Source organism: Delphinus delphis, chromosome 13 (genome assembly GCF_949987515.2).
Source record: "Delphinus delphis chromosome 13, mDelDel1.2, whole genome shotgun sequence".
Taxonomy (NCBI): Eukaryota; Metazoa; Chordata; class Mammalia; order Artiodactyla; family Delphinidae; genus Delphinus; species Delphinus delphis.
In genome coordinates, this window is record NC_082695.1 from 51,904,086 (window position 1) to 51,918,244 (window position 14,159).

General features: G+C 43.9%; 1 pseudogene; it reads left to right on the forward strand.

Annotated features, from left to right (window-relative positions):
- Nucleotides 1-419: 419 nt before the first annotated feature.
- LOC132435752 (uncharacterized) overlaps nucleotides 420-14,159 on the forward strand; it is a 92,948-nt pseudogene continuing 79,208 nt past the window's right edge.

Sequence of the window (14,159 nt, forward strand, 5' to 3'; positions counted from 1 at the left end):
GGCTCCATCAGCCTAGGACATCACCTCCATCCAGCCCCATCTCCTACCCTTGGCAGAGGGAGACGGGGCAGCAGTTAAACAACTGTCCCCGAGTGAACCCAAGCAGCCTGTCCCCACACCTACCTGAGGTTCTGTGACCGGCCAGGGGCTCCTCGTTGGTGCTGCCACCACTCGTGATCCTGCATGGTTAAGGCTGGAGCTGCCTAAGCACGGCCATCTGAGAAGAGCTTGCAGCGTGTTGGGGGAGGTGCAGTGCAGCATCAGGACACTACCAGCTTCCAGAACTGCCCTAGTGACTACAGGACAGACTGGATCTGCACTGGGACCATTTGCAAGGGCCTTGGGTCCAATACTAGGCCTTGGTACCATCCCGGTCTTCGATTTCCCATCTCACTTGTGTTCCTTTCCATTTCCGCTAAATGCCGAAGGACCAAGGGGGAGCCATTGATGTTGTTTTCCCTGCCAAGTGGATGAACAGGTCAGCTTCTTCCTCATGGCATTCAAGGGCCATGTGATCGGAACCTGCTGACCCTCCAGTATCTTTTCTGTCTCTCGATTCAAACCTTTTACCCTGGCCAGGCAGCGTCTGTTGTTTCATTTCCAACTGGACTCCTTTGAGCTGTAGCTCTTTCCTGTGCCTGTGATGGCCCCCTGTACCTCATCACACACCCCGTCCCAACCTGCTCATTCTTTGAGGCTCAGGCCCAGGTTCAAACCTCCCACAAAAGCCCTTCTGGCTTTTATGCCCTCACATCTTTTCAGAGATCTGAACTCGGAGACCCGAGAGCATTTAAGGGCTGAGAACTCCGATGGGAACCTCACTCTGTTCATTCATGTCCGTGAACGTGTTGACTTCCCAAACTGCTCCGTCAGCTTCCAAATGGTGGGCGCTTTGTACTCCTGTCTTCTCTGGGATGGTTGGCCCAAGACAGGCTGCAGGAACGTAGTCAGCTCTCGTGGCTTAGCAATGGGCTGATGTTTTTTGTTGACTTTTTCCTTCCCTTCAAAGTAAGCATTTTCAAGTGCAGAGAATGAAGTATGAAATCCCAGCCTTGGAGCTTGAGGGGCACTGGGCAGGCATATGCTTCATTCTAAACTCCAAGCAGCGGTGTGTCCAACCCTCTGAGCAGATCCCCGCCCACCCCTTCCTGGCAGCTTCTGCGGGCTGCCGCCTCCCTGGAGCTGTATTTGGCAGAATTCGAGGGACTCTTCCATATGCTTGACCACAGCCTCCACCCCAGGGGGCCCAGTGTATAGCCCCCTCCATGCTAGGTTCTGAGGGTAGATGGGAAGCATCTAAGCATCTAAGACTCAGACCCTGCCTTTGGAAACTTGGGATATGGCTTTCATCCTGAGGGCAGTGCTGGGGGAGATGGAGGTTTGGACAGGCAGGGAGACCCAGGAGTGCCCTTCCAGATATGGGGGAGGAGCCACGACCTGTCTCCTTTTGCCTCTAGCACAACTCCTTTGTGACCTCTTCTCTCTGGACCTTTGTTTTCTAACCAGCTGCTCCCTGGCCTACAGGATTGCCGGATAATGATTTGAGGTGATGTGAGGGGAAATACACTTTTGAGGATGAAGACAGCCTCTGAGTGAGGGGTCAGACCTTCCTCGCCTTTTGTGTGAAGTTAGTGCCACCTCACTCATATTTAAACTCTATTTATCACCAGCTTTACCGTTCTCGTTTTCATAGATCGTTGGACTAGCGCGTTGTACCCTTTTTAAAAGCTTCTTTAAAAAAAATTGCAGGATAGATTTATGTTTAATGCATTGTTAAAACATGCAACTGTATCAGTTCGTCAGAGCAGGACCCATTCTCTGAGTGTGTGTGTGTGTGTGTGTGTGTGACAGTCACACCATGGGGGCTTCTCCTGGCTGTAAAGGAACCTGGAGATGTTGAGGTACATCATTCAGGAGGTCTGTGGTTCCCTAGTCTATCATTTTTTTAAAAAAAATTATTTTATTTATTTATTTTTGGCTGTGTTTGGTCCTTGTTGCCGTGTGTGGGCTTTCTCTATTCGTGGCGAGTGGGGGGCTATTCTTCGTTGTGGTGCACTGGCTTCTCACTGCAGTGGCTTCTTTTGCTGTGCAACACGGGCTCTAGGTGCGCAGACTTCAGTAGTTGTGGCACACAGGCTCAGTAGTTGTGCCTCGCAGGCTCTAGAGCGCAAGCTCCCTTGCCCCTCCTGCAATGCAAGGACGCAGGGAGAAGACAGCCATCTGGAAGCAGAGAGTTGGCCCTCACCAGACACTGAATCTGTTGGCACTTTGATCTCGGACTCTCAGCCTCCAGAACTGTGAGAAATAAATGTTTGTTGTTTAAACCACCTGGTTTAGGGTACTTTGTTATAGCAGCCCAAAAAGACTGAGACACTGGGTGTGATCCATCAGCCAAGTGGGCTTGGGCAAGGGAGAGGGCAGGGCTGAACTTGGCTGGATCCAGAAAGCATTAAGTAGGGGGATCAGTTTTAAAGGTGGTTCACATGGGGAGTTGCAGAGTGGAATTACAGATCTGTCCTGGGAGTCTACGGGGAGACTTGGTGAGCTTATAAGAATGTTCCATATTTGAAACCCCTTTTGGCTCTTCAGATACACATTCTCTAGAAATTTTCCCCCTGTAGAAAAAAAGATTTTCCCCCCATAGTCATAAAAAATGTGAGAGAAATGAAAATACATGTAATCGTACTTTAAATATATTTTCCCATAATACTACTTTAAAACTTTATGAATGTAAACACTTATTAATTATAAATTGTTGATAATATATGCATAGAGATATGAAAACATAGGACAAAGTCATATGCTTTCAGTAGAGAATGAAGAGATCTTTATTTAAAAAGCCATATCTTTTCTAGAACAGAGCACATCCATTTTAGATACTCAGAGTTCTAGACCAGGGGACCTCTTAAGGTCCTGCAGCTCTGAAGCTCTATGAAAATGCATCTCCTTATTTTCCATCCGGTAAAATGGTTAAACAATTCTGTAAAACTCTGTCTGTTCATCGGTTATGTTGTCTCTGGCTGTGCTCTAACACTGCACTAAGAATTGCATTTTTCTCTCTCCTGACTTAGATTTAAATCTTGCAATCACCACTGGGAAGTGAGCTGTATCATCTTGAGAAATCAGACCACAGAGACGGGCCTGCAGCTGGCAGGCTGGGTCATCTTTAATCGCTTAACCCTTCATATCAAAGGATGGGTTGTAGCAGCAGATTCCTCCTCGAGAATTTGCCGTGGCAGATTTTCTCAAGGAAAAGCTGAAAGCTAAAATGAAACGGAGTGTGTACAGCAAAATCCTTGTCTTATAAATGGTCTTTTGTGCCTATACACACGACCAGCTTTATGTGTATCTCCATGTAACTCTCTCCTGTGGGCATGTGTCCGTGTCTGGGGCATGTGTAACTGTGATGTGTACATACATGTCCTTTAACATGAGAATATGCAATGAGTCTTTGTGTGCATGTGTGGACGTAAGTATGTTAGTGTGTATGGATGTGTGGTGTGTCCAAGGAAAATTCTTTCCTATCTCATAAAATAAGATCCAGGCTACTTAAGGCTGGTATAGAAGATTGTTTAAAAAAGTGGCTGTGATAATTCCCTTCTTGTATTTATACCCTCCTAAACCGACTCTGGACTTGGCCATGTGCTTGTCTTTAGTCAATGGGACATTACTAAATGTGACACAGAGACCTGAGAAGCAATTGCACATTGAAGTTGTCTTCTCCCGCTGCTCTTGGAACCCTCAACCAAAACACTGTCAATGAACAGGGCAAGCCTGCTGGAGACATGTGGCCCAGTGGCCCTGCCTACCCCAGCTGACAGCCACCACCAGCTGCCTAACATGTGAATGAGGCCATCCTAGACCAAGCAGCCCTCATCCCACCTGTGAGCTTTATGCAGCCACAGAAGTGATCCCAGGGAGACCAGCAGAAGAACCACCCTGCTGAGCCTGGCCCAGATTGCCCACCCACATAATCGTGAGATAATACAAAATAAGTGGTGTTTCAGATCACTAAGTTTTGGAGTGGTTTGTTACACAGAAAGAGCTAACTCACTGATCTAGTTGGTAGTAGTGGGAAAAGTCTCTCCATTGGAGGAAGGGGTGTTTGGTAAGAACTTCTGGGCATGAGTCATAGGGAGACATGTTATTCCACGTTCAAACATTCTTTATAATCCTGTTTTCACTTTATGAATTTAAAAACATAAAAATTAGCTCTTATTGGAGGACCCACCACTAATTCTCACACAGGAATGCATGTTAGCAAGACAAGCATGGGAACAGGAGGACGGTGCTGGCGTGCTCCAACAATTCTTTACTGAGTCCCTGGGAAGAAAGCCAAAGAGAAACAAACCCAGGGAAGGTGCTACACTACAGAATCGATGTGAAGGCTACAGCTTGCTCTTTGGATACGAAAGGATTCATCTCATTCCGGCTCCCAGCCTGTCTCCATGGGCGGGGTGGGGGGGGCATCACTTCAGCATGTATTACCCAGGAGCTCACCCCAGGCGTCTTGACTCCTTGAAGAACAGAGCCTATAAAATGAGGCTCTGAGAGAAACAAGATTCTCTTCCCTGCCTGAGGCTTGCCTTTCGGGAACCTGCCAACTCTTTGGATAACTGACTCTGGGATGATTGTCCCTCTCAAGGGAGACCATGTGTACTTCCAGGGACAAGACCTTTACTCTGCAGACCACAACAGGATATCAGGATACAATGTTCGGCCTGTTCTAGATGGCTCTACTTACATGTAGAAGCAGAGGTTGGGTGAGAAAATTGTGTGTGTGTGTGTGTGTGTGTGTGTGTATAAATGCAGGAATATTGGCTCAGAAGTCAGGGCACATGACTTTTGCATTCCCAGCTCCAGTCCTGTTTTACAAGAAATTTCTACTTGGTGTGATTTGAGGGGGTTTAGGGCAGAATCTAATCTGCTATTTATATCAGGACTTTGGATCTGAAAGATATTTTATTTCTAAGAATCCTCTCTCAAAACACAGGAATACTCACACACCTCTGTTATCTGTTAACTCCTAAATAGGAAATAGCAGAGATAAGGCAGCAGGTAGAGGCTTTGGAGCTCTTAGGGAACGCCGATGGATGTGTGGGCACCAATACTTATTACCTTTCATACTTTAGGTTTCATCCAAGCCTGGACCTGCCCAGCCTTCTTGTAAGTAAATACATCTCACACACTGTCCCAAAGCATGTGCTACATCAATTAGGTCAAAAGGCTCGATATGACTGACCTGTTATTATTATTATTTTTTTTTTTGGTAGATGTAAGGACATTATGTATAGGAGAGGGAAAATAATTGCATTAATTATATTATTATTAACAGAAAAAAATTGCTTTTTAAAGTAATAGCTATTGCAAAGCCCTGTACGATGTCCTTTACACATTGGTGTGCATTATTACTGCTCCAGTTTTCCACATAAGGAAACTGAGATCTTTAACTGGAAAGTTCAAGTGTCTCATCTACGGTTGCTGGTAAGAGGACGAAAACTCCAATACAGCAGGCCTGTCTGATGTTAAAGTACTGCTTTTAAAATAATTTATTACGAAATATTTCAACCATACAGAAAACTTCGGAGAACAACAGAGCAACCACCCATGTGCCCAATTTTATTAGACCCGAATAGTCTGCTGGACTCACATGGATCTTGTGCTCATCATCCCCTTTAAAAGATAGTTTTATTACATATGTGCATCTCTAACACTATATTGCTTACTTGATTGTTTTAAAGTTTTCAGAAAAAGAAATCATGTTGTCTGTAGTCTCCTGGAACTAACATTTTTCAACAATATGGTATTGCCAAGAGTCAACCACATAGTTGTGTGTAGCTGCCGTTCATTAGTTTTGAGTGCTTTACAATGTTTCATTGTGATGTACTCTAGAATTTCCTTATCCATTTGGAATTGTTCCAGATTTTTTCTTCCGAGAATAGTATTGCTATGAATGCTTTTGTACATCCTTCCGGGTACACTTATGTACCCGTTTCTCTTGAGTATATACCCAGAAACAGAATTTGGGGGTTGTAGGATATATGACTATTTAACTTTATAAGATAATGCCAAATTCTTTTCCAGTGAGATTTTATCAATTTTCTCTCCCCGTGGCAATCCTCTGGATCCATATTGTCTCTAATATCTAGTGTCATCTTTTTTTTTTTTTTTTTTTTTTTTGCGGTACGTGGGCCTCTCACTGTTGTGGCCTCTCCCATTGCGGAGCACAGGCTCCGGACGCGCAGGCTCAGCGGCCATGGCTCACGGGCCCAGCCGCTCCGCGGCATGTGGGATCCTCCCGGATCGGGGCACGAACCCACGTCCCCTGCATTGGCAGGCAGACTCTCAACCACTGCGCCACCAGGGAAGCCCAGTGTCATCTTTCTTAATTTTGCCAATTAAATGGAAATCAGATGCAACTCGTTATGCATTTCCTTGATATTTCCTCAAATATTTATTGGCCATTTGTGTTTTGCCTTCTGTGAGATGGTTCTTTACGTCTTCTGTCCTTTTCTTTCTATCATCTTGTTTGCTCCTTTCTTACAGACCTATAGTAGTTCTTTGTATATCCTCAATACTAATCCTTTGTTGGTGGTATGTGTCGCAAATATATTTTTTCGATTTGTAATTTATCTTTTCCTCTATTTTGTGTGTAAGATCACATTTTGTTACCCTCTTTTCCCTCTTTTGACACCTCCCCCCAGTTAACACTATTAACTGTCCCCAGAACAAAACCAACTTGACATAGTCTTGTGTTATATGGCTTGATGTAGTGGCATTTTGGTTCCCATGATTTCAAGGAACCGTCTGTTAAACACATGTTAGTGTCCCAGTGGTAGACAAATGTCCCCAAGGAACTGATTGAATTTTAATAGGGGGCTTCTGAGCCCTAGGTAGTGACTTGGAAGAAATATTTCTGAGCTGAGTGGCCACCATCCCTCAACCCTTATCTGTCTACACCCACCGCTCCATGGGCAGCTGAAATATGTTTAGGATTCACATATTACAGAACTCTTCTGAAATACAATTCCCCAGGAAGCTTTCATTTTTCTCCAAGTAGTAAAACTCCCACTTCCTGATAGTTACGAAGATAGGTTTTGTTGTCATAATGCTTTCTCTGTGTGCTGCTTTGCAATCAGAGTTTTCACCACTCAGTGGATCCATCACCGAGCAGCACATTACAGCAAACGCGTATCCGTTTGCCTCTATTATTGTCATAATCAAAAGGCGGGGCTACACTGAAATATTTGCTTCGTGCATGCATATCTGTTATCCGAAGGGCCTTTTAACCTAAATGGTGTGCTTTCTGTAATGTGTTCGGTTAATGAATGGGTCTGTGAGGGCCTCAGAGCAGTGCAATGTGGGAAGAACGCTATAATTTCTTTTTAACATGCAGGAATTCTGAATACGAGAAAATGCATGCCAAATTTTATTGCTTCTAAATCTGAATAATTGTATTTCTGGGCTGTGCATCTGGGTAGATAATAAAGCCACAAAACAATTTAATGAAACATATAAAAAATAAAATGACATTACTAAATATTATAATATGAAGAAACTATTTTTTGCATATTGTCACCTAATCTTTCAACCATATAGCAACAAATAATGCAACCATAATTGAAAGTTTTATTATCCATCTGAGTAAATTGAGCTCAAATTTACCTTGTTCTTGTTAGTTGGTGGGCAAGCCTATTGGGGTTACTGACAGGATTTCATTTTCATGGTGGATTATTTTTTTTCCTTTTCTATGTAATCTAAAGTGGTCAGTAAATAGCCCTGTTGCTTAATTGATTCTGAACCCAGCTCTTCAGAAGCCACCCCTTGGCCCTGTGACCCATGCTGGCAGCCAGCCCTGGGTCTGCTGAGTTTCAGAAACTGGCTCCACACCTCATGAGTCTTCCTGGTCCTAGAGCCCCATAGACTCACCAAGGGCCCAATGTCTTTACTCTCTGCTGCATGCCATGTTCCACTCATATTCCACTCCTGCAGTCCCAGAGGGAGATGCTCCATCTGCTATGGAAGGAATTTGATGGGATTTCTGGAGTGGAGACTGGGAATATGTTGACTAGTGTTGGACTACCAAAAGGATCTTTCATTCCACTTTATAGAAGGCCCACGAGCCACCTCCAGGGTGTGGGGTGGGGTGGGGACTATGCCACCGGAAGAAACTCACTGGCACTTCTGACCTTGAGACCCACACATTAGCCCACACTGCTGGAGCTGAGGCCCCCGAGTTCTCAGGGCAGGCCGTGGGGCACGGGGGATGCCAAGACTAAGGTGAACATGGCACGGCTTTGTGGGAAAATCTCTACTGATTTCAATAGTAATTTTTGGTTATGTTTATTATAAAATATTCAGCCTTTTCCTGGAGCCTCGGTTTGGAGAATCAGTCTACCTAGCTTTTTCCCTGCTTCCAAGGCCACTGCAGTGGGCCTCTTCAGATTGTCCAAGTTGTGGGCGGCCACCTGGGAGAGAGGATGTTTCTTCATCAGGGAGACTCTGGGACACCTCATTGCAAGAAAGCCCTTGCTGCAGGCCTCACGACCCTTCTTTCTTACTCCCAGGAAGCCTTTTATCCCCCTTGTCTGCATTAGGGAGAGTGAGTTAGCAGGAGAGACAAGCAAGTTACACTTCCAGAACTGTTCTCCCTTTACAGAGCTCTGGCATGGAGTCTGGGCCCTATTCCATTAGAGCCTTTTTTTTTTTTTTTTTTTTTCAGGGAACTTGCCCTCCTTTCCTGCCATTCGGTCTAGGTCAGTCCTACTCTAGTCCATCTGGTGTGTTTCAATAACTCCATGCTTCAAGGAGAAGGACTTGGGGATTTCCATCTCTTTACTTCTGAAGCCCTGATGTGCTTATGCAGATGTACCCAGACGCTTAGCCTCAACCTCCAACTGCAAATACAAAAGGGTGAGTTGGGGGAGGAGATCCAGCATCTCTGGCCTCACTGCTCCTGGATGCCACTGACCAATCAAAAGTTCCCTCCACACGGACTTCCCGGGTGGTGCAGTGGTTAAGAATCCACCTGCCAAGGCAGGGGACACGGGTTTGAGCCCTGGTCCGGGAAGATCCCACATGCTGTGGAGTAACTAAGCCTGTGCGCCACAACTACTGAGCCTGCACTCTAGAGCCCGCGAGCCACTGCTACTGAGCTCACATGCCACAACTACTGAGACCCGTGCGCCTAGAGCCAGTGCTCCACAACAAGAGAAACCACGGCAGTGAGAATCCCATGTACTGCAACGAAGAGTAGCCCCCACTCACCACAACTAGAGAAAGCCTGCACGCAGGAGTGAAGACCCAATGCAGCCAAAAATAAATAAGTAAGTAAGTAAGTAAATAAATAAATTCATTAAAAAAAAAGTTCCCTCCACACACGTCTCCTCTCTGAGCAGAGTAAATCTGCCCAGAGATTTACTCTGCCCAGAGAGAGGACGTGTGTGGAGGGGACACATTGGTTATGCTTTCTATTTGCACACAAGTCCTCAGTTTCTTTAAGTCCTTAGGCTTCAAAGATAGTGAAGTCCCATTAGGATTAAGAAAACCTCATCACCAAAAAACCCCACACCCCATTGACAGCAAGGTCATGGTGATACTTTGGAGCAATTATTTTCAAACAAGCCTTCTAAAAAATATGGTGCTTGCTATGTGCTAAGTTTTTGAGTCATCCTCAGATCCTGTGGAGGGAAATGGGGGTAACCAGGAAGGGGAGATAAAGAAGACTGTTTGCTTTCTCTTGCCCTTTGTGTAATTCTGTATAAAACTTTGAAAACAGGGGTTGGAGCAATTTTTTTTTTTTTTTTGGTGGTACGCGGGCCTCTCACTGTTTTGGCCTCTCCCGTTGCGGAGCACAGGCTCCGGACGCACAGGCCCAGCGGCCATGGCTCATGGGCCCAGCCGCTCCGCGGCATGTGGGATCTTCCCGGACCGGGACACGAACCCGTCTCCCCTGCATCGGCAGGCGGACTCTCAACCACTGCGCCACCAGGGAAGCCCCTGGGGCAAGTTTTAATTTGCCAAGTAGCTCTTTGGGGGAGAATATATACTCCTCATTGCCCCAGTGGAGGGACATCTACACTCCTGACATCTCCCCAGGCTCCCTTCCGTGGGTTGGGGGATGGAGATGAGAAGCTAGGGGGTGGGGGTGGAAGATGTTGAGCTTAGGTCTTGCTCTCCCTCTGGTCAGAGGCAGCCAGTGTGCAGGATTCCAGCCCATGTGTTCTCCACCATGGTGTGTAGGGCAGGGCAAGCCAGAGCTCGTGCAGCTGTGGGGACTCTAATTTAAGGGTGAAGGACCGGCCAGACCACTTGGCCACAGAGCTGAGCTATGTTAATCTTCTATGAACACTTGGGTTGACTCCTATGGCTCTGAGAGGACAATGGGGAAAGGCTGATACCGATGTGCCTGACATTGTGATGGAGAAGAAAATGATCCCAAACTGAAGTTTGGAAGCAAAGCTTCACAGCAGCATCATTCTTTTAGAAACATTTGTTTTCCTCAATTGCATTAATTTTTTTTAACTGAGGTAAAATGCACATAACATAAAATTTACCATCTTAACCATTTATAAGTGTACAGTTCAGTAGTATTAAATGCATTCACATTGTTGTGCAACCAACATCCCTAACTCTATTCATCTTGCAAAATTGAAATTCTGTACCCGTTAAACAATTCCCTATTTCCCCATTTCTCCATCCCCAGACAATTACCCTTCTGCTTTCTGTCACTCTGTGTTTGACTCCTCTATGTACCTCACATAAGTGGAATCATACAGTATTTGACTTTTTATGACTGGCTTATTTCACTTAGCATTATATCCTCAAGATTCATCCATGTTGTAGCAAGTGTCAGAATTTCTTTCCTTTTTCAGGCTATATAACATCCCATTGTTTAACCTTTTATTTATCCATTCATCTGTCAAAGAACACTTGGGTTGCCTCTACCTTTTGACTATTGTGAATAATGTTGCTATTTACATGGGTGTACAAATATTTCTTCAAGATCCTGCTTTCAATTCTTTTTGGTATTTACTTAGAAGTGGGATTTCTGGATCACATGGTAATTCTATGTTTGACTTTTTGAGGAACTGCCATGATGTTTTCCACAGCAGCTGCACCTTTTTACATTTGCACAATAGTGAACAAAGATTCCAAATTCTCTATACCCTTGCATCTGTTTTTCTTGAAAGTGACCATTCTAACGGGTGTGAGGTGATAATCTCATTGTGGTTTTGATTTGCGTTTCCCTAATGATTAGTGATATTGAACATCTTTTCATGTGCTTGACTGCCATTTGGATGTTTATTTTAAGAAATGTCTATTCAAGCCCTTTGCCTATTTTTAATCAAGTTTTTTTCCAGTTGTAGGAGTTCTTTATATATTATGGATATTAATCCCTTATCAGATATATGATTTGCAAATATTTTCTCTCATTCTATGAGTTGCCTTTATACTCAGTTGATTACGTCCCTTGATGAACTGTTTCAAATTTTGATATAGTCCGGTTTATTTATTTCTGCTTTTGCTGCCTGTGCTTTTCATAACCATTACCTAATTCAATGTCATTAAGTTTTTCCCTATATTTTCTTCTAATATCTCTTCTGTTTAGGTTTTTGATCCATTTTGGGTTGCTTTTATATGGTGTAAGGTAAGGGTCCAACTTCATTCTTTTGCATGTGGATATCCAGTTTTCCCAGCTCTGTTTGTTGAAAATCACTTAATCATATATGTGAGCATTTATTTCTGAGCCCTGTATATGACTACATTGGTATATACATCTGTCTTTATGCCAGTACTGAATTGTTTTGATTACTGTAGCTTTGTAGTAAGTTTTAAAATAAGGAAATATGAGATCTTAAACTTTATTTTTTCTCAAGATTTTTTTGGCCATTCAGCCTCCCTTGAGATTGCATATGAATTTTTGGGTAGATTTGACTATTTCTGCAAAAAAACACGGTTGTAATTTTGATAGGGATTGCATTAAATCTGTAGTTTGCTTTGGGTAGTATTAATCTCTTAACAACATTAAGTCTTGCAGTTGATGAACATAGGATGACTTTCCGTTTATTTGTGCCTTCTTTAGTTTTTTTTTCAGGAACACTGTAGTTTTCAGTATATGAATCTATCATCTCTTTAGTTAAATTTATTCCTAAGTATTTTATACTTTTTGATGCTATTGTAAACGGAATTGTTTTCTTAATTTGTGTTTTGTGCTGTTCATTGTTAGTGTATAGAAATGCAGTTGATTTTAGTGTGTTGATTTTGTATCCTACGACTTTGCAGAATTTGATTATTATCTCAAATTGCTTTTTTCTTTTTTTTTTTTTTTGGTGTGGAATATTTAGGATTTTCTACATATAAGATCATTTTTAGAAACATTTAAACAAATAGTTTCTAAATCAATCCTCCAAGGGGTTTTCTTATCTCTCACCTATCTTTCTTCCTGGTATCCATTTCTGCCCTCATGGGAGCTTTCTTTGTTTCTAGTCATGTCCCTTCTCTGATTAATTAACTTCAGTGACTCCAATGTCTTTCTGGTAACCTCAGGGAAATGCCCCAACTCCTCAGTGGGGCTTAGAAGGCCCTTCAGGATCTGGCCCTGGATCCAGAGACCCTGAACTATTTGTTCTTTGAACATGCTTGCTTGCCTAGGGATCTTTGCACTGTTCCCTCTGCCTGAATGTCTACCATCTCCCTGACCCCTATCTCTGGTTTACTCCATGTGTCAGAAAACCTTTTGACCTGGTATAACTGGGTTAGGGGACCATGATACATGGCCCCATGGGACCCCGTGCTTTATCCCATGGTATAGCCACACAGTATTTTAGTTGCCTACTTCTGTATGTCTCCCCATCTAGATTGTGATGTTTGCATACAGGGGACTGTGGCTTGCTCCTTAGTGTATCCTCAGTGCCCAGCACAACTACAGACACAGAGAAGGTACTCAGGAAGAACACACAATGTGCAGCTTTGGGGAGGAATGATTCTATTCTCTGAGGGAAAGGAGGCAGTGTGGGCTACAAGTGAGGGAAACTTGGGAGGGGGCAGGCTTCCCTTTCTGACCTATTAACGTGGGGGTAATTATAACTACTTCATATAGTCCACACCAAACCAAATTCCATGCAAATAATGTTTATTGAGCATCTACTACAGTCCTCTTCCAGTTGGCACACAAAGATGGACCTGGGTACGACAAGGAGCAATATTTACCTGGAAATTGATTAGGGTGAAACATCCTGAGGAAGAATGCAAAGGAATGCAAGGACACAAGACACAGTAAACACAGAATTCAAGAAATGGTGAGGGGGATTAAAAGAACAAAGGAAGGTGGAAGAGGTTTGACAGTGTAAAGAGCAGACTGTAACCCAGTGTCATGGGGCGTAGTGCCTCCAGTGAAGGCTGTGGAGTGCTTGGTGTTCAGACACAAACCACAAAAGAGAAAGGAGTCCTGCTCTGTATTCCAGCGTTAAGGAGGGACCTCTCTGGGGAGAGCAGATGGCCCTTTTCATCAGCCCAAACTTTTCAGTCTCTGTCATCACATGGCGTTAGAACCAGAGCCTCGAGAAGGAAAAGGATGTAACTTGATGTGATGCTGTGGTTTATCAAGCTGCTGTTTTGTGCTAGGCTTGGTTCCGGCGCTTGAATGGCTGTCTCATTGTTTCCTCTCAATAAGGCCCAAAGGCACCAGCCCCATGTGACAGATGAGCAACTGAAGGTTGTAGACTTGACCCACTTCACAGTGATAGTACTTCTGGAAAGAGTTAAACTGATCATATAAAACAGTATAAGGTTACGTGGGGACTTAATAACCAGTTTGGGGCTGGAGGCAACTTTTTATTTTTTTGAAGTATAGTGGAGACAACTTTTAAAAAATGGTTTTTTTGAAACTAGAGAAAACTGTTAACATTATAATTTCAAAGACTCCTATATCTTTATCATTAATATTTTTAAAAATCAGGTAACATATATCTTCTGCTCCCCTGCTGTGTGCGCCATGCTCGGTTCAGCACTTCGGGAGCCAGGAGAGAAGAAGCTGAGTCTATGTAGCCTTACAGACCTGATGGTGGATCTGTTTTCCCACACGAGTGTCAGTTCTGAAATTGCTGGGGTTTTTGTTTTGTTCACAGCTATATCCTTAGAGGAAAAAGAGTGCCCAG